This window comes from Passer domesticus, chromosome 9, assembly GCF_036417665.1.
Source record: "Passer domesticus isolate bPasDom1 chromosome 9, bPasDom1.hap1, whole genome shotgun sequence".
Lineage (NCBI taxonomy): Eukaryota > Metazoa > Chordata > Aves > Passeriformes > Passeridae > Passer > Passer domesticus.
In genome coordinates this window covers 40,810,355-40,830,322 of record NC_087482.1, presented here as the reverse complement: position 1 = coordinate 40,830,322, position 19,968 = coordinate 40,810,355, and the positions used below count along the sequence as shown (strand labels likewise).

The 19,968-nt window shown below is 47.9% G+C and overlaps 1 protein-coding gene across 1 annotated transcript in view; it reads left to right on the top strand.

The window, feature by feature from the left end:
- Positions 1 to 19,968, top strand: part of LRIG1 (leucine rich repeats and immunoglobulin like domains 1) — a 91,276-nt gene that overhangs the window by 1,055 nt on the left and 70,253 nt on the right. The gene's annotated exons all lie outside the window — the stretch shown is intronic.

Sequence of the window (19,968 nt, the reverse complement as noted above, 5' to 3'; positions counted from 1 at the left end):
GCGGCGCTCGCCGTGCAGCGAGGGCATTAGGCTGCGGTGTATCGATGTCCTGGGTGGCCCCTGAGCTCAGAACCCCGCACCTGGTGGTTCCTGCAGCCCCGTGGGATGTTTTTTCTCCCTGGCAGGGTGTTTTAAAGTGCTCAGGTTGGTGTCCAAGCGCAGGACGGTGTCTCTGCCATTTCCCGGGTCCGCTCCCGTTGTGTGGCCGTGGAAGCCGAAATAAAACATCAGACACTCAATGCTCAGGAGATTCGGGGGGAAATGTGTGCTCAGCATTGACACTTCGAGTGGTTTAACAGTCCAGGAGGACCGAGAGTATCTGTGTGCTCACAAACTTGTGAAAATAAGTGCCCTGAACTGTTAGTTAACTTCGGGAAATCAGTATCCAGAAAGGGAAACAGCGCTTCTGCTGCGGGGCCTTTCTGCTGTTTGAACAGATTCATAAATTATGGAATCTCTGAAACCCCTGGTTGTAATAGATACTCCTCAGCCCGGCCGGGAGAGAGGACGGTCACTGAAGTGTTGCTGGAGACCATCCAGCTCCTTATTGAAAAGAATTATTAGAGGTTTGTCGGGTTCTCCTGGTGGTATTCACTTTTAGCTGCAGAAATGCCTTGTTTTACATTAAATTATCGTGTTTCGTATTGAGAGGAACGTGTGGCCTCTGCATTAAAGCCCTGACTCATCCCATTCACCTGTTGCTCTGAAGGATCTCTCCCTCACCTTTCAGAGCAAGCTTTTAATAATTCCAGCATTCCCGTGCACCTCTTAAAATAGGACAGTGTGTCTGTGTTTGGGCAGGGGAGCGCGTTAATAACCCAGACAGAACAAATTTATTGTAATGTGTTTTTTTCCGGAGTGCTAATACCCAGGAGTGTCTTTTTCAAACGGAGCAGGTTTTGGTGTGTTTTGTGTTCAGTTCAGATTTTATTGGTGAAGTAAGCACGTATAAATCTTGTGCTAGGGACCCGTGGGTTGTTTATCTTTTAGACACGTAGAATACGGTTTGTAACTTTGTATATTACAAAGTAACCAAGAGTTGGTTAAATGGTGGCTGTTGTATTTGAAAATGCAACATTAAGGCTTTTTTCCTCTCCATAGCTAGTCTAAAAAGAAGACAGTGAAACTATTGCAAGTACTTTTGTTTTTAGAGTAATACTGTTCTAATTATTAAAAATTACTTAAAATTACCTATTTCAGTTTAGAAGCACAAGGATGAAGCATGTTTTTCAGGCTTAGTGGGATCGTAAATGTTCAATTTTTTTTTGTGCGGAGAGTTGACAACTCACTTCTTTACTGGTTTAACGCTCTCTATGAAAGCACCATGCGCTAAGCGAAAAGTTACCTCTGTGCAAGTATCTCTGTTTCTTTTTGGATTTTTTTTTAATGTGCCCTTTTAGAGAAAAAGAAGGCAAATTGAGTGTCTGCAGGGGTCCGTGGCTGCTGCGGGAGCGCAGCCCGGGGGGCGCGGGTTCTCCATCCATAAACTGGGGAGAGGGGAGAGGCTGGAGCTGCGCATCCCTCGCCTCTCCCGGCTGGGCAGGCTGGCTCTGTTCGCTCCCCGCGGTGCTAAGCTCGGGCATGTTCGATCGCTAATGGGAGGCGAGATAAAATCCAGTTTCCAGTGACTCTGGTGGCAGTGCTTTAACTTCATTAAGGCTCTATTGAACAATCGCTCCGTAGCAGTTTATCTTTATTCCTAACGAGTGCCACAGTGCTGAGGCAGTGCTTGGAGTCGGTTTTCAGCGTGTTGGAGATAAAGCTTTTGTTTGTCGGCTTGGAAATGCGGCTCGGCAGCCGGGGAGGCTTCTGGAACAGACTTAATCACGCCGCGTATTTTGTCAACAGAACTATCAGTACCGAGGAAAAGCACTGGGGCTTTTCGAAACTATTGTTATTTCTCTGCTGGCAGCAGAGCTCGGAGTTGTAATTTTTCTCCCGAGTTTTCAGAAGGAATAGCTGATACGCAGAGGGGCTGCAGTCGCTCACATTTTGTGTAGTGGCATGGATGTTTTTCAGGGTTTTTTTGGGGTTTTTATTTTTTTTTTTTTCCTCAAAGGCAACAGGCAGCTCAGCACTGTGTACCAGTTATATAAGTGTTCTTGACTTGCTGCACAGGGCACGTTGCAACACTGCCGTGACACATCCCGTCCTTGCACCAGCACCCAGCTGCAGCTGGGGAGGGTTCCTGGTCCTGGGAAGGATTCCTCATCCTGGGAAGGGTGCACAGAGCTCCTTTGCAGTGCCACCCTTTGGAGGTGCTTCGTGTCTTGTGGGGTTTAAGTCTGAAGTTTGTTTTTACGGTAGAGTGTTACATGGGGCATGAAGTTTAGGGCTAAGTTAAAGTACAGAATGCTTCGTGCCCCAAAAAAGCCAGGGCTCCAGCAGTGTTGGTGATGTCCCTGCATCCTCTGCTTCTGTCGCTCCATGCATCTTGATTTTTGAGGAATATATAAGAGATTTTCTTTAGGCATCATATATGACTGAGGGTTTTTTCCTTTTGTATTTAGGGATGAAGCAACAGTACTTTAGGTACAGCTTTTAGTGAGAAGATTTAGGGACAGTGAGGCTATGGTTGGATAGTTAATTAATTGCTATCATGGTCTGCAGCAAATAAAAGTTATTTTAAACAGAAGTATTGTGCATTTTTGACCCAAATGAGTAGGAGATATTTACATCTGTGCATGGACCCTTCTGCCTCTGGGTCAGTGTGCATGTGCCTGGCATGTCTGGGAAAAGGCAGCATCCCCAAGTACCCAGGAGAGCTGGGCTAAGAGCTGCTCTCTGATTCCCAGGAAGGCTCCAGGCTTTGGCTCTATGGATAAGTTGCCCCGAGGCAGCAGCTGCCTGCTGGCTCTTTGCACGGTGCTGCTGCTCTCTGGAGAGATCAGGGCAAAGTGTCCGAATGCTTTTTAGAGTCCTGTGGGTCCCTGTCAGTGGTTTCAGCGTCTGGAAGCGTATTTGAACGAGCAGTCTCTTTCTGGGCTCAAGTGCATACACACGAAGATTTTATTCAATGAAATTTCATGCTTGTTTCAAAATTACCTGTAAATTTCTTGCTGAACTGGGGTTTTCACGTGTCAGGTCCTGTAGCTTTGCTGTCACATGTCAGGGTAGCTTCTTTGCTTGCTTGGTAAGGGGCTCTGCTGATGCTGGTTTATGGGATTTTTTGGGAAAAGGGCATTACTTGCTCTGGGGCTCTGGAGGGAGAGGAGGAGGTGTGGGGTCCCTCCTGCTGGGAGCGGGGAGTGCTGCTGGCAGCACCTCTCCTGCATGAAATAATGGAACAGAGATTAAGTAATGGTCCCCCCGGCTGCCGGCCCCGCGCAGCTGTGGAGCTCTCGGCGGTGCCCGGGGGCTGCAGGGATGGCCTGGCAGAGGGATGTGCTGCAGGTGGCCGGTCCCTCTCCCTCCTCCTGGGGCAACGCTGGAAACCCAAACTCTGCCCAGCGGCTCCGTGCTGGGTGGTGCTCCAAGGAGGTTCTCCTGCTCAGGTGCTGGGAGCTTGCAATGTTTCCTGGAGTGTTTTCTGGTGTTTCCCGGAGCGCTGTCCTTGGCAGTGGCCCTGCTCCGGGCAGTCCCCAGGGAGGGCTCTGCACCCTGCGGGATGGCAGTGCCTGCCCTGCTGGGGAGCACCAGAGCCCTCCTCGCCAACTGTGCCTCTCCGGGCCGGCTGCTGAAGCACAAATAAATACATGTGCTTGCGAGTAAATCCACCCTTCCTGTGCGAACATGTGTCGGTGGATTCGCTGACCACCCTCAGCATGCCGCAGTATTTATTTATCAGTTCCTACAGCAGGGCAGCAGTTAACAGCAAGCCCTCTGCATCTGCTCTCTGAGCTTCTCATCTCCATCCCACACTGAGCCACAGCCGGGGCAGAAATTGCCTCATCGGACTAGGATTAAAAGTAAATACGAGACTGATAACAACGGAAAAATTACCCCCACTTTAGAAGCCCTTCTGGCTCTCGCAGAAGCCCCTGGCTTCTAGTGAAAAGCTCCGGGACCTCCTCTGCATATTCCTCTCTCCTTTTGAGAAACTTCACGGCATTTAATCACTTTGAGACTTTTCCTCTCTGCAGCGACTGCAATTTGAAACGCAGGGGTCCCATACAAAAGAAGCAAGTGCTCAATGGGCTGTGTTAATATTCAGTGCCATTTACAATGGGTGCAGTTTGAAAAGGGGAGAATGGATGGTCTGGGAGCTGGGGGAGGAGGAGCTGCAGAGGGAAAATTCCCAGGACAGGGGAAGCAGCGTCTCAGTAGGCAGTAGGAAAAAAAACCCAACAAAACAACACCAAAAAAACCAAGGAACACACCATCAAGTGTTCTGTAGAAAAATCAACTATTATGTGTTAGGTACAGCTTAATTTTTTTTTCTTTGCTTGTGCAAAGTGCTCTGCAGTCTTTTGGATATAAAGTTTGGGGGTGGCTGAGCTTTGCAGGATTTCCTGCTTGGAATTTAAGGAGCAAATGTGAAGTTGATTGTCTTATCCCTTTACTTGTTGGCATCAAGAACCTAAAAGTGGTAAACTAATACGTTTGGGACCCCAGACACTTCAACAAAGCACTTCAGGTACTTAAACGCTTCCTCGAGCATGGGTGAGATTTCACTTCCCTACTTAAGCTGCTGCTGGGGTCCTGGCTCTGATGGGGATTTAGGCAGAGGTAGAAGCTCTTGGAACTGGGATTTATTTGGTGTGTGAGCCTCACCTGGTGCAGGGAAGTCAGAGAGCACTGGAAGGATGGTCCCAGACTGCAGCATCAGGAGAGCCTGCTGGAAGGGCTCAGGGTGGTTTCATGTTGAGGCAAATCCCCCAGGAACCGTCCCTGAAATGCCCTTCTGACTGTGCTCATGAATATAGCACATCTCCCACCGGCCTGCAGGGCGGCTGGGAGCTGCTGAGTGCCACCCTGGGCATGCCCGAGCACTGCCTGCCTTTGGCTTTCATCCATCCAAGAGGGGCTCAGGTTTTGTCTGGAAGTTTGAGTGGCTGCAAATTGGGATGATGGCTCTCATTCCTCAGTGGCCAGCTCTGCTCGGGATTTGTGTATTGGCCCGGATTTGTGTATTGGCCCTGAGTGGTGTGTTAGCCGCACCCAGAAACTCTCAATTAGGGCTGCAGGGCTTTTAATTGATCTCGTTGGCTGCCCTGCCAGACACCTTGGATTGAGTTAGCTCAGCTCATCAGCTTTTAACACAATCATTTTGGGCTGCTAACCTAATCACCCAGTGTGACTCCCGTGTCTTGCAGTGTGGAGCTGCATGGGGTCATGTGGATGAATGCAGCACAGATAATTTAGACTAATGTTGTTGGGAGAGCCATCTGTGGAAAATGCAGGCTTCAGGTTGATCAGCTCTGCAGGACCTGGGCTGAGCAGGAATTAGCACCTCATGCAGGGTGAGGGGAGTGATTTAACATAGAATTTAGCTTTGGTGAATAATAGTAAATAAATAAAGCACCTTGGTCTGGATTGTGGCTTCATAAAAAACCTGGGCACCCCCTCACAGCTCTCCCTTGCTGGTTTTTAGTGGCCTGTGAAGAAAGAAGAAGAGTACGAGGCTCTCTTTTCTTGGGTGTGCAGGAAGAAACAAAGGGTTTCTTCCTGCACACCCTGAAAAAATAGCTGTTTCCTGGTACATCCAGCTATTACATGATGTACTACGATTTTTTTTTTTTTTTTTTTGTTTCCTAGCATGGATGGAAGCCTAAGTCAAGGACCAGGGTGCCGTTGTGCTAATGCACCACATGAAATACCTATTATTGCTAGAGCTGAGTCATCCATTAATAGTTAACCAAGTCCTGTGCTGCAGCCCAAGTCCTACAGCCCCAGCCTCCCCTGGCTTCAGAGCAGGACCACAACACATGTCATATGTTACACTCCCTCATTATGCTTTCAGCACGCTGTCTCTCAGGCCACAACCATATAATTTTGGAGATGTCTAGAAGCAGGCCCTGCTATTTTGGGGACACCTCTCAAGCCCTGATGACGTGTCACATCCAATTCCAGGAGCAGGGTTCACTTCCACGTGGTTCCATTTTCAGTTTGAGCAAGAACTGAAGGACAGGCTTCAAACTGCAGCCATCTGTGTAGCTTTTATTAACCATGCTGGATGTGCAGACAGAAGGGTTGGGTATTTGCACCTGCCATGGCAGTTTTGTAGCTTCCCACAGTGGCTCTGTGTGGATTTCAGGAGGAAAAGTGTAGGAGACTTAACAATTGAACAATTTGATATAGAGCTACAGATTCTTAAAATGTCGTACAGAAGTTGAATTTGAAAGTGCATTATCTGCCTAAAGCTGTGTTCTGGAGGTAAAAAGTTTTATGTGCAAGATAATTTGTCCTTTTTTTTTTTTTTCCCTTCTTTCCAGGGTAGGCAGCAGAATTTGGATAGTGTTGATGTTGCTGCTCATAATGGGGCAGTAACTTGTGTGAATTTTCCTTTGTGGTCTTTTCTTGGACCTGTTTGGGCGGTCTCATTATTTTCTGAAATTAGCAGAGGTTCAGTCTTAAATGCAATTCTTATAAATCCCACTCAACTTTACTTGGTTGCATATTGCAAAAGTTTCCTCTTTGAGGGATGCCTGTTTTCAGAGGAATCCTTTCGGATTAGAGAACACACCCTCCTGAGTTCTGTGGCAATTTGGCTGTGAAATCTTGAACTGAAATGCTTTTCCTAGACCACCTCCTCCAATTTTTAGATTTTTTTTTCTCCCTATAGGAAGGCAGACAAACCAGGTGCAAGGAGGAAATGAGAAATTCAGAATGCCAAGTCTGGTCAGTGCTGTTTTCCCACTTGCCCACACACAGGGACAGGGATTCATCCTCACCACTGAGATGTTTCTCTGGTTGCCCAAAGCCTGTGATTTTGGGATGGGCACTTTTCCAGGATAGAACCCTGTTGTCTTTCATGCTGTGAGTGCTCCTCTGCTCTGGAGAATTTACCATCAACACTAGTTACTCACAAGCCTCTCTCCAAAACACTGACCTGCAAATTCCAAATACACTTTGCCTAGCTGGTGTTCAGGCTGCTTTATAACTTCACTTAGAGTGTGTTTCAGCCTGCTGCATGCCAGTATAAACACAAGTTTTCTATATTATCCACCATCTAAAAAATACTCCTAAGGAGTGCTGGCTGTCCAGCAAGGGCAGGACGTGCAGCCTGTGTGGCAGTGCTGGGCTGCTCCCACTGCAGATGGGGACTGGGGCTGCACTGGTGGAGGATATTCAGTTGGAGGTGACGGGTTTGGGGATGTTGGTTTGTAGCTGTGTTTATGGATGCTGTGCTGGAGGTGTCCTGTGTGTGTAGGTGCTCCACTGGGCTGTGGTGATGTGGGTCTGTGTCTGTGTAGGGGTGGGGTGGTGGGAGATTTGGGGAGGGGAGCTGCTGCTCTATGGATTGTGTCCTGAGTAATAAAACAGCGATTGTAGGAAACGGCCTGGCTGGAGGCCCTGTGAAAAATTGCCCCCTAAATGTGTTCCAGTTGTCCAAACACTGGTGCCTCTCCTCCTGTGCTGTGTGCAGGGGGAGCCTGGAGCTCTGCTGCTGCCTGGGGAGCAGCCCCAGGCACCCTTTGCTGCCTTTTTGCTGTGGCTCTGCCATCCACACAGGTCTCAGAGCTGTGGAAAAGTACCAGAAACAGTCCTTTAGCACAGATTTAAAAAATGTCCTCTATCAGTCTGGACAGGATGAGCTCTTCTGCAGCAGTCCATGGGCAGGCAGCCTGAATTTGGCTGTTTCCAGCACAAGGTGCTTGCTTTGAGATGGAGCTGGAAGGTGCATGGAGCCATGGGATTTTTTTTTCCTCTCTCAGGAGACTTTGCAGCCTCAGGGGAATGGGAGAATGGAGGGGTATGGCAGGGATGTGTCCATGGCCTGTGTTGGCAATGACCCATCTGTCCCTTGCAAGGGGTGAGGAGGTGTATGCTGATCCTGGATGTTCTACTTCTCTCATGCCCAGGTATTTCACTGCTCACCCACCTGCCTGGTGGGACAGAGGCCTGGGCAGAAATGCCAGGTGCTGTGACACAGGGCAGCTGGCTGCCTGTGCTCTGGCCTTGCTGGGAGCCAGGAGAGCATCCCAGGCTCTGTTTGTCCGTAACTCACTGTAAACCTTTGTCCCCTCCTGAACTGCAGCAGAGTCACATCCACGCTTGTATTTCATTTGTTTTGGCAATATGGGGAGGCTTCTCCTGTTTTAGGAGATTTAAACAAACCATGTGATGTTTTATTTTGAAAGGTGTCATAATAGTTTGTGCTTTTTCTTTGCTAAGTGTATTTTTGTGCTGTTCCTGTCTGTTGGTCTATAAACACCCCTGTTCATTCTTTTTCCTCCGTAGTAATCTAAGTCAGAATTCCTGGCTTTCAAGCAAGCACCTTTGGATTCTTTTGGAGTAGTGCATGCATTTTGCATATAAATCAGTAAATAAAGGATAATGTGTTTTTTTTAGACTTTTCTGAATTGGAAGGATTTGTGATAGTTGTTCCATCTTTGTTTCACATGGTTGTAAACCTCTTGTGTATCTCCTCTCCCACTTTCCAACCTTTGTTACTGTGGTGGTGACCACCCAAAAGCTGTTGAGGTTGATTAAATTGAGGAGTTTTAATGTCTCTGTTCATCAGGGTGGCTAAATAAACTTTTTCTGTTACAGTAGGTTAGAACATAATATTAGAATGGGTGCCTAGGCAGACTCCACCTTTGCTGTGTGAATGGGCAAGAAGTTCTCTGGTTTGGGGGAGGTCTGCAGAGCTGAGGCTTCACCCTGATTTCTGAACACTTTTATCCAGAGTTGTCACCTGTTTTACCTGCTGGACAAGGAGCTGGCAGCCTGTCCCTCCATCCCACAGGGATGCAGTGGGACTCCTTCAGCTCCTGCAGTTTCCAGTTTTTCCTGCTGTTGATCTCTCTTCTGAGGCTGAGTCCAGCTCCCCAGTGAAGTTCCTTGGCTTCTGGCTCCTTGGTGAGCTGAAGCTCTTCCAGGAGCTCTGGTTTCATCCTTGCTGACCCTACCAGCAGGGACATGTACTGGTCTTGGACTCAATCTCCTTGGACAGAGCTCTAACAGGCTGTGTTAGGCTTACACTGTCTACTCCAAACAACACTTGGAGGATTTGCTCCTCCCTGGTGCAATAATCTCTCTGAGGCAGGTTCTGCTTTACCCAGGTTTCCTGAAAAGGAGGTTGTGCAGTGGTCCATGTGGCTGTACTCTTCCCCCAGAGCTTTTGATGCTGTTGGCCAACTTTTAAGGGATGAAGTCAAATGTGGAATGCCTGCCTCTCCCATGGGCAGCAGGCTGAGGAGAGTGGCTGTACCCCCACTGAGGGAAGGGAGATTATCCTGTATGAGAAATTAAAGAATCTCTGTGGGAGAGAGCAGTGATGTTTAACCATCCCTGCAGGAGAAGTGGGTGATAGAGCCCCAGCTGGGAGACAGAGCTGTGCTTGCCTCTCTTACCAGTTTGGTGAAGGAGGTGTTCAGAGTCTGGCTGGAATGGTGCTGTGTTATCTGATATCCATAGCCAGGAGCAGAGGATTTGGTGCTGGCTTACCCCTGGCATTGTTCCTGTGAACTGGGGATCGATGCCATGGAGAAAGGCCAGGATTTGGGTGCTTTTTGGGGACCAGCATGGGTTTCCTCTGTGTCTAAAGTGATGTCACCAGTGCAGTGGAGGAGCATCTCAGCCAAAGCTGCAAGCTCTTGTGACTGCCACGGCCACAGCTAGAGATTTGTTTTGGTGATAAAATTTGGTGACAAAGCAGAATTTCCAGGGAGAAAGTGCCTTCACAGCCTGCTGGGCACGGGGCTGTCAGCTGTGGGTGAGAAGGAATGGCCCTGGGTGTCTGCATCCTCAGGCTGCTGCCACTGCAGGGGTGTGGGATTTACAGCCCCTGTGGGGAGAAGGCAGAGCCATGCTGGGCAGCATCCTTGGGAGATGCCAAATCACAGCCCGGATTGTTTATTACAGTTTTTCTCTCGTAGTTCCTAGCACTTGTCTCAAGTGTTACCACTTTGTGGTCTGCTTCACAAGAGCCTGAGCTGTCCTTTCAGCTGGCAGGGACACTGGGACTGTGCTGCATCCCTCTGTGTGTGATAAGCATGGTGTGCTCAGGCTGCCCGGGCTCTGTGTCCTGCTGTTTACTTTGTTTGCCTCTCTCTCCAGCTGAGAATAGCTGAAAGGCAGGGCTTGAAGCACTATAAGTCGTAATGCCAGCATGAGGCTTGCTGGGGAATGGGCTGTGCACCATTAAGGTTTGTCACAGATCATTCTTTTTCAAGTCAACAAACACAAATCCACTCTTTTGGGGGAGGATGAGGTGGCAGCTGAACACTTAGGGCTGTGTTAATTAATGTTGCTTTGTTTGTGAGATGCTTGGTTAAAAGAAGAGGAATTCAGCACAGACTTATGTGTCTGTGTGTTTGGAAACAAAATAGGGAAGTTTCCCTGTCCAACAAGTTCCAATTGCTTCCTCTATGGTTTCCTGAGTAATTCTGACTGCTGGTTATAAACAGTCTCTTTCCAGGCAGGGAGCACCATTCCCCAGGTCTCCCTTTGGGCCACGACCTACCTACCCTTCCATCCCTGCAGGCTCCCTGGGCTGATGGGAGCTGGTGGCAGGGACATTGCCAACCCTCTGGGAAGTCAGCTGTGTGATAGACAACAACAGCAACAGCCCCCGTGTGACTGGGAGTGGGAGTGAATTGAAAATGTACATTGAAATATTTTGGGGGGATTATGGTCTGTCATAACTGAAAAGCCTTTTGATGGTTTTCCTACTTCTTAGGTTTGAAATGCAAAGTTCCTCTACTTGAGTGGCTTTGCAGCCACCTGACTGTGCCAAATGTGGAAGAGCAGAGCTGATCCTTCTCTTGGCATTCTGTTGGGAAGGGGTTGCAGGATGCCCATTGAGGTCTGGTCTGTGGGGACAAGGCAGGAGGGACAAGCCTGGCCCTCCAGCACCACTCACTCTGCCAGGCCTTCACCATCCCCACTGGGCACTTCACTGAGGGCTCTCAAGCCCAGGTGAACCAGATCTGTGTGATATTTGATGGTGTTTTGGGGCAATTTGTGGCTCTTTGACCAGCCTGCCACTGTGGTTGTTCCACCCTTGCTCTGTGTTTAGCTCAGTGCCACAGCACTGGTCTCCCTCAGTTGGGATCATCCCTCACCTTATGGGATCTATAGGGACTTGTTGGGAAGCAGGGCAGGAATAAATGCCAAGCTGATGCAGGCAGGACCTGGCCTTGCTTTGGTGAGACTCCTCGGCTTGAAAATAGCCCTGTAATTAAAACAGTGACTTTCCATCTCACCTAATATAACCCTATGAACATTAGGCTTTGTGGATAAGCTAGAGAATTAGTTTTCTCAGTTTTGTGGAGTGCAATAGTTATTTCCAGAGGACAAGTACTGTCCAGGAGCCCTGCAAGCAGAAGTCCAAGTGTGGCTTGTCCTGTGTGGATGGGGGGCATTGGGATGTGGCTGGATTCTGTCTGGGAGAAGAGACTCTGCCCAGAGCTTTTTCATAGCCTGGTCATCTCTGTAAAGGCCAAGAGAACTTGATCTGGAAGCCTGTTTTATTTGTTCATTCCTAACTCCAGCCCTGCTTTGAGGGGAGCACATGGAGGCCACCAGCCTTGCTGTCCTGGCACAGCCATGTTCCCCTCCTGGAAGAATGGGTTCAGGGTGATATCTGAAATGGAACAGAAAACCCACACTTCCTTCAGAGTTTTGACTCTTGCATTTTTTCATCTTGGGCAGGGTTTAAAGTTTTCTGCAGCATTCAAGGAAAGTTTTGGTTTCCCTTTGCCCACATATCAGCATTCCTGAGCAAAGCAGCCTCAAGATTTGTGCAGCAAATTCTTGAAATTTTGCAAATGTTTTGAGCCAGAAAATGTTTCCAGAAACTGCCTGTCCTAAGAACAAATTCGTAGTACTTGGGCATGGCTTAGGAAAAATGAATAAGGCATTTTTATCCCTCTTTAAATTAGCATCATTCTGACCAAAACCACCATTCCCAGTCTTGAGAGCTGGTGCACTCTGCCACCTTGTTGTTCTTAAACCACAGCTGTGCTTATTTGAATAAACCAGATTAAAAATATACAGATTTTAAAACTGAGCTTTTCCCTGTTCTTGCACCGACTTCCCCAGTGATCTTAGTGCCATTTAAATCTGAAAAGCAGTTTGGATGCTTCAGAGTGGACTTGAAAGAAAGGGAAGTAAGGGTGTGTGTGGCAGCTCCTGTACCTGCAGGCACTGCAAACCTGCTTAAGGCTCCTGGGAATGTTCTTCTCTGAATGCTCATCTCTAAATGTTCTCCTGGAGGTGATTTGGGTGTGTTACCACCAGCATCCCACAGTTTGTGCTCTGCAGCACCTGTGCTGCTGTCATGGTCTGTTTTGGATGCTCCAAACACTGGGTTTATGCACTGGATGTCCCTTGCCATGAGCTCTTTATAGAGGCATGACCATGAGTGACCAGGAAGGGGATTGGGAGGCAGGAAGATCCTGAGGCACCACTGATTTGTGTATCACATAACCTTGTTCCTAAAGGTGAAACCCCACAGCAGACCCATGGCTATTTTGGCCCAACTATAGGTTTTGTTCTAGTTTTCTTGTTTTTGTGAGCACATTCATGGTGCTGGGGGATTTTGGTATTAACATCATCTCTTCAGAGGCGGGTTTGACTCAGACTGAAATTGCTGATTGATTCCCTTTTTTGCCCTCCCCCTTTTTCCGGCTGAAGTCAAGAACCACTTCAAAGGCTCAGATGTGTTGGTGCCAGATGCCACACAGTTATTGTTAGAAGAATTTGAAATATAATTGAAAACAAACCTTTGTTCAGCCGGGCATATCTGGCTGTTGACTTTCACTCACGACAGAGGTGGGTGCTCAGCCTCTTCTGCTAGATTTGATGTCTACACACTTGTCATGGCAGATGAATTGCCCCAATGAATTTACATCTGGTAAATGTTTGCAAAATCTGGAAAATACATATTTTCAAGGAGGTTTTTTCCTACCTAGGAACCCGCACTGACGCTCAAAAGTTGCCAGCATATTTGTGGAATTCCTTGCAGTAATAAAACACATCAAATTGGTCTTGGCAGGCTGATTTCAATAGAGATGCTCCAAGTCCAGGTTTCTCAGCTTGGCAAGCAGAGTTGTCCCACTTCCTTTTAAGACTCGTCTCTTCTGTGGGATATAAGGATATTGTTCAACGTAATATCGAAAACATTTGTAAAAGCATGGATAATACAGATGTCTGCACTCATTTCAGCCTTGTTTGCTGAGACAGCAGAGGCTGGTGTGGGAGGTTTGCAGCCCAGCTCACTCAGTTCTCATGGTGAAGCCCAGGAGGCTGGAATTCCAAAAGAGCCCAGCAAACCTTTGCCCATAGCAGCCCTTGCCTGCCTGGTGCTGAGCACAAGCTGTTGTTTTCATGCCCCAGAAGATTACATTTGCAAACATGGCACCCGCTTGCAAGGTGCACAGTGTGATCAGGTCTCTGTTTGTTGTATAAATTTCCTGTATGAGTTTAGAGGAGCGGACCAGGTCTGTCTTGGATCAGAATTTGAACTGTGCTGGTGCACATTAACCCAGAGTATTGCCCCAGGACTCGTGTGCCACTCCATGCTATGTTATAGTGTGCCCACCTGGGCATCATTTTGTCCCTCCTTGCTGCAGGTACCTGGGTTTGACTTTGCCTTGTGCCAGGATGATGGTCTGAGACCTAAAAGCATTAGTGCAGTGGGGTGCAGGGAGCTGGGTCCCTGCTGGAGGTTTTTCCTGCAGCCAGATTTGGACAGTAGGGTCCCTCTGGAATTTAATAGGTACTCTCACTGTGATTGGGTTGCTGGATTTGGTGTTTCTTCTCCTTTTAATTTGCCTCCCCTACCAAAACCACCAGTCTCATTGCATATGGCTGCCTGTCTGTTGTTTATTATCTTTGCTACACTGTGGTTAGTGCTCACACATGATATTTCTTTGGTTTCAGTACAGACTGAGAGGGTTGTCCGCCCCTGGATCCAAAAAATGTAAACTATTTATAAATGAAAAATACTCTCCAGTTTGAAAGTGCTGTGTTGTCCCCTTTCCATCCAGCATGTGCACATTTGTCTGTTCTCCTGTAATCCCACTGATGTAAGTCCAGATTTCTAATAATTTATGGGACTGGGGGCTGTCTGGAGAAATTTTGATGGGACCTTGTGCTCATGGGGGAGAACACAAAGCAATAGTGATAAAAAGCAATGGAAAAATGTTATTTGGCTGTGCTGCATTCAGTGCAGATATGGCCCCAAACTCAGATAATCCTTCCTGCAGAGTTCAGGGCTTCTTGATTTTCATTTTCCAGTTGGGCTCATCTCCATAATAAGCAACTCTTGAAAAACTGGGACAAAAAACTTATTAGTGTGGCTTAAAATGGCCAGAGTGCTTTTTCTGGTACTCCTTGCAATTAAACTGTGTTTGATCTGTTTTGAGCGTGTACTTAGTTTTATATTGAGCTAAGAGCCTATGTTTAGTCTCCTAGGGAAGAAAAATAAGACAGGATTTAATAATATATTATGGGAGGCTGGGGTAAGTTTTCTGTGCCTGTTTGGACAGCAGGGCAAGAGGGGATGGTGGGTGGGCAGGAGGGGATGGGCTGGACCAGAGGCTGAAACAGTCAAGCCCAGGGGCAGGAGAAGAGGAGGCTGTGAAGGAAATACAAGGTGTTTAATTGAGGAGCTTGTTAGCCAGCAGCTGATGAGTTGTTTTTGTAGAGAACTCCGGGGGAACTTGAGCTGAGTTGGTTTCCTGGTTGAAATGAGTGTTGCTCGGTGATGGGGCTGGTAGGAGTGAGGCGTGTGGGGAGCAGAGCCCTTCAGAAAATGCTCCCAAGAGAGCAGCAGTTATTTTCATCCGTGGTGACATGGTTTTCCATGCAGCCACGGTGATGGTAAATGAGGTATGGCTGTCCTGTTTCCTGCTCAAATCTGGAAGATTAGAGGATAGCTGAAAAAACAGGTGGTATTTTTTGGAAGACTGTTCACAGCATCCCGGCGATTCATCATTCAAATGCAAATAGTGGAAACTTTCTCACTGCCAGTGAGTTCAGGCAGCCTTTGCCATGAAGCTGCGATCAGTCAGTCTGTAAATGGTGCAAAACATCAGTAGTGTAACCAGTGCAGAGAGGACTACAGCATGATGAGTGTAAATTCAGTGTCATTTCCAGGCTCTCTCTGGACAGTCTTGGCACTGATGGTGATAATTCCCTGTTCTGTAAAACAACAATTGGTGGGAATATAGGGCTTGGGGTTATAATTTGACTGTTTGGGAGCACCTAAATGCATTTTCATGTCTGTCCTGCACAAGACAGCACTTGCTGGGAAAGGCTATTGCAGCCTGGCTGGGCCTGTGGAACGAAGCCTTTAATGTACTGATTGCATATTAATGAACAGCCAAGAAGGAGGGACGGTGCCAAAAAGCAGGGAGCAAGAAAGCCAACAATATCAGCACGAACTTTGCACTCTAGAAAGTGTGAAGTGATGTTGGTGAAAGGAGTTTACTGCACAAGTGGAACACTGTGGTCCCCTTTGATGCCCAAATTTCTGTGCTAGTAAACCTGGGAAGGATAATTGGCCAGAGGAAGGATAATTGGCCAGCGGAGCTCGGTGGGTTCCTGTTAACCCATTGTGTACCCCTTGGAATTCTCCTGAGTGTGTTTTGGCGCTGTGGGTGCTTGCTCTGGAGTGTTTGACGTGCTGTGTCTGACGTATGGGGCTGTAACACCTCTGCAACACATGGGGTTACCATCCACATCTGGTTTGCATCACCCTCAGTGGTTTTATTGCAAGCTGTAGTGCTCCATCTGCACCCTTTCCCTTGCCCGGTTCTGTCCCACAGCATCAGGAAAGTGAAATCCCAGCTTGGAAAAAGCTACAAAATAGGCTGGTGTATGAATTAATTAATATAATGGCTACTGATAGCAGTGTGCTTTTCCTGGTATTTGGCAGAAATTGGATATCTTGGCTCTTGCCTCTTCATTAGCCTGGTTTCCAAATCCCAAGCTCATTACCAAGTCCCAGGGATGTGGGTTTTGGGGTTTTTTAGGGCTCCCCATCTCCTTGGAAGCCTCCCATAGAGGCTTCCCCACAGAGCCTGAGCGCTGCCATGGACAATGCCAGTGGTGGCACTGTCCCCAAGGAGTGCTTGGGGACAGACTGGCAGCTCTGGGTGGGGAATTGCTCCCTCCAGGAATGTGCAGTATTCAGTGTGGGGGCTTGGGTCCCCTGTGCAGCCGGGGACTTTCCTGTCAGGAGCATTGGGAGTATTTGAGATGATCTCGCAAATAGTTTTTGAAATTTTTTTGGGGTTTCTTTTGGCCCTGGGCCAATTTTTGCTTGTCTCTGATGCATAAAGTGGGTTTGAAAAAATGTTGTTTCTCTCTCTTCCCCAGTTTAAACATTTCAAGAATGTCAAGTCTTGTCAGCCTTAGCTTTGCTGGGAAAAAAAAAAAAGAAATCCCCTGAGGAGCTTGGGGATGTGTTTTGTATGTGATCTCAAAACCCTGAGGGGAAGGTACGTGAGGGAGGGAAAGAGGAGGTCATTAACAAAAGCTTCCTTTATCCCACATTTTAATGAGGCATTGCCATTAAATAGCAGCAACCACAGAAAAATTCAACCAACCTGACTTTGTTCCCCAGTGTTTAGCCCCTCGGTTTAAATCATGCTCTCATTTTGCTGGTTCCCTGCTATGACCAGAGTTTTCCAAAGAAGATAAACTCCAAATTTGTAACATAAACCCGTTCGGTAACATGGACAAATTAAGAGAAGACTTCTCATGGAATTTTTCTGCTGCAGTTACTTGTAATCCCAGTAATATACATGAAAACGGGCACAAGAAGTCTGATTTCCTGAGGGTTTGTGTCTCCAGGGCTAAGATTTTAATTGACTTCTGCAGTGTGTTCGTTATCTCTGGATAATATTTTATTAGTGCCCTCCTCTCCCACCTTGGCTGTGGTGTATTTTGGGAGTGTGGGGGGCTCCTCTTTTCTGCAGTGGTGGGCCCAGGCCATCTGAGGGTGAAGGCTTTGTGCTGTCCCCTGGTTCTGCAGCCTGGCAGGAGCTCCCTTACCCTTCCCAGCCCTCTGGTCTTATTCCACTTTTAAACTTACTGGGGAAGAGGACAGACATCCACAGACCTTTTCCTTTCTGAGCATGGCTACAAACAACTTCCCTTCACTGACCATGCAGAAATGGGGAGATTTGGTGACTTTGGTGCATCCATTCTCCCTTAGTGGTGCAGTGGGATGGATGCTCGGGGTTTCACAGAGACCCTCTCCTGTTTTCTGGACTGGGAGGCTCCAATGGACACCTGCCCAGCTTTCCTCCTGCTTTTCCCAGTGCAAGGACATCTCTGTCCCTTGGATGCTGCTGGGGCTGGTGGGGAGGGAGCTGACCTCTCAGAGCTGACCATTCCACCTCAATCCCGTGCCTGCTGCTCGGCTGGACTTTGGAGCCCAGCTCTAGATGGGGCAGGGGGAAATCCCGAAGAAGGAGGAAATGTTTGTTTAATTCCTGGCGTGGTGTAAGGTTCAGAGCGAGCAGGTTGTGAAACAGCAGGGACAGAGCAGGGCACGGTTTTCCCTGTGGTTTGCAGATAACATGTGCAGAGCAGGCAGCCAGCGTGGGGCTGGGGGAGAAAGACACTGAGGTTTATTTGTTTGTGTGGCTTGTTTTTAATTGAAATAACCTTTATAATTTCCCCTCCCTCTGAATAGTAAGTGATTCCTTATTTATAAGGGCCTCTCCTTATTATTCAGCCTGAAATACAGGCTGCACTGCAGCTTTTACAATTGGGATTAATTTTTAAGATGGGTCCAGGCAGGGGGGCAGGTAGTGTGAGCCCCCTGTGTTTGCATTTCCTCTGCTGTTGGAGGCCTTTGGCTTCTCTCTGTGCATAGCTGGGGCCAGCTGCCTGCTGCCCTCGCAGCCCTGGTGCCATAAAAGAGGCAGCAATGTGTTCCCAGCTGGAACGGGGCTGGATAATTGCTCTGGGCAGGTTTATGGTGGGGAGGTGCGAAGTGCCTGCTGTCTGTCTGCCCCCCTGGAAGTGGCTCTGCACATAGGCTGGGGGCTGCTGTGGGCAGGGGGACCTGCTTAGGGAAAAGTGGTGTGTTAGCCATCTCCAGGGTCATGGAATTGTTGGAATCACAGAAAGGCTTGGGTTGGAAGGGGCCTGGAAACCCATTTAGTTCCCAACCCTGTGGCCTGTGCACCCTCTAGACCAGGCTGCTCAGGATCCCATCCATGGACTTGTCCCTTCTCCATGGGGATCCAAGTCACAGAGAAGGGCTCTGGTGCCCATGATGAGGGGGCTCAGGGAGTGCTTGGGCAAGAAAGCCACACTGGGATTTCAGAGTGCATCTCTGGATTTCAAACTGAGATTTGCTTATTAAGATGTCTAAAGAGCCATTTGCCAGCTTTTCATAAATATCCTCGAGATTTCACAGCAGAGTGCAGACTGTTGAAGCTGGCTGGGTATACCAGAAACTTTATGAAATAGTTGGATTTGATCAACACTTAATCACAGTCAGGCTGCTTGGCCCAGGTTTGCTCCTCTCCCAATCCCAGAGGAGGCAGGAGATGCTGGGGCTGGCATTGTGCCCCTGCTGCCAGCTGCACGTGTCTGTGAGGTGGGAGATGGCACACCGGGACATCTGTCCGTGCCCAAGGGGACATTTACTGCCATAAGGAGAGCAGTTGGGCTGCACCAGGTGTTCCCTTAGGTACAGGGCAGTGAACTGGGGCTGTTGTGCTAAGGCTGTGTCCATTTCTTCTGTTGCACCCAGTGGCAGGTGAGGGTGGAGGGGTGAATCCACCGAGTGCAATGCCCTTGATTTAATTGCCAATAAGTTTTTTGGGTGTTTGCTGTCCTAGAACCCCTTGTTAATCCTTCCTGTTTGTCCTGCTCATGTGAACAGCTTCCCTGCTGCTGGCTGGCCAGGCTTATTGCAGTTCTTGTTCTTCTCAGGTTGAGAGGAGCTGTTTCTGCAGGCACACACACTCACGTATTTCTCTTGACCCAAGTCCTTCCCAGCCTGGATTTGTGCTTACACTGCCTTATGGGCCAGCATCCAAATTCAAGCACAACAGAGATATTTGAGGTTGATTCTTTGCTGAAAACCAGCTTGCTTCTTTTTTTTTTTTCCTGCAGAAAACTTCAGATATGGCTAGGAGTTTTCAATTAATTTTATGAAGTTATTAGTAAACAGAAACGGAACATTTCCAGCAGCAGCAATGTTTTTCAAAAGTTTGCCTACGAGCAATTTATTGATTTAGCAAATAGGTGGATAACACAAGCCTGGAGGTGTATGATGGTTAATGTGTAACCATTAAATAGACTTATTTGGGCACTTTTTATGGGTTCTCATAGCAATTAAAGCTTATAAACCTGTGGAGGGTGTTTTTATGTGGAGCAAAATGAGAACCTTTATCGCAGTGAAGGTGTTCATGGAAAAGGTGCAGTTTCTGTAATTGTATTCATGTGACTTGACATAAGTGTGGGGCAGCAGGAAAAGAAACAACCTACTAGAGCTAATTCCCAAGGCTGATTGCAATATTCCTGTGTATTGGCTTCCCTCCCAGTGGCTGTTTCAGTGTATTGAATTCAGTGTCATTCCATGGGGGGCATTTTATTGTGAGCCTCCCTTGCTCTAGACTGATTTTTTGGCTCTCTCCCCTATGGGTGTGGTTTTTTGGTGTGTTTTTTATGTGTCTTGGAGCAGCTTTGGTGGTGGTGTCAAATTTGCTAAAAAAAAAAAAAAAAAAAAAAGAGCATGAAATGGTTTCCTGCTGGCTAATGTGATCAAGCAGTATTCTGCAGCTCTTGAAGCTGTGTCCTGGTTAAAGCAATTACACAGGACCCAAGCTTTGTGGGGATATGGAGGAGCCTTGGTTTCTTCTTAGATTTTTTTTTCCCTCCCCAATC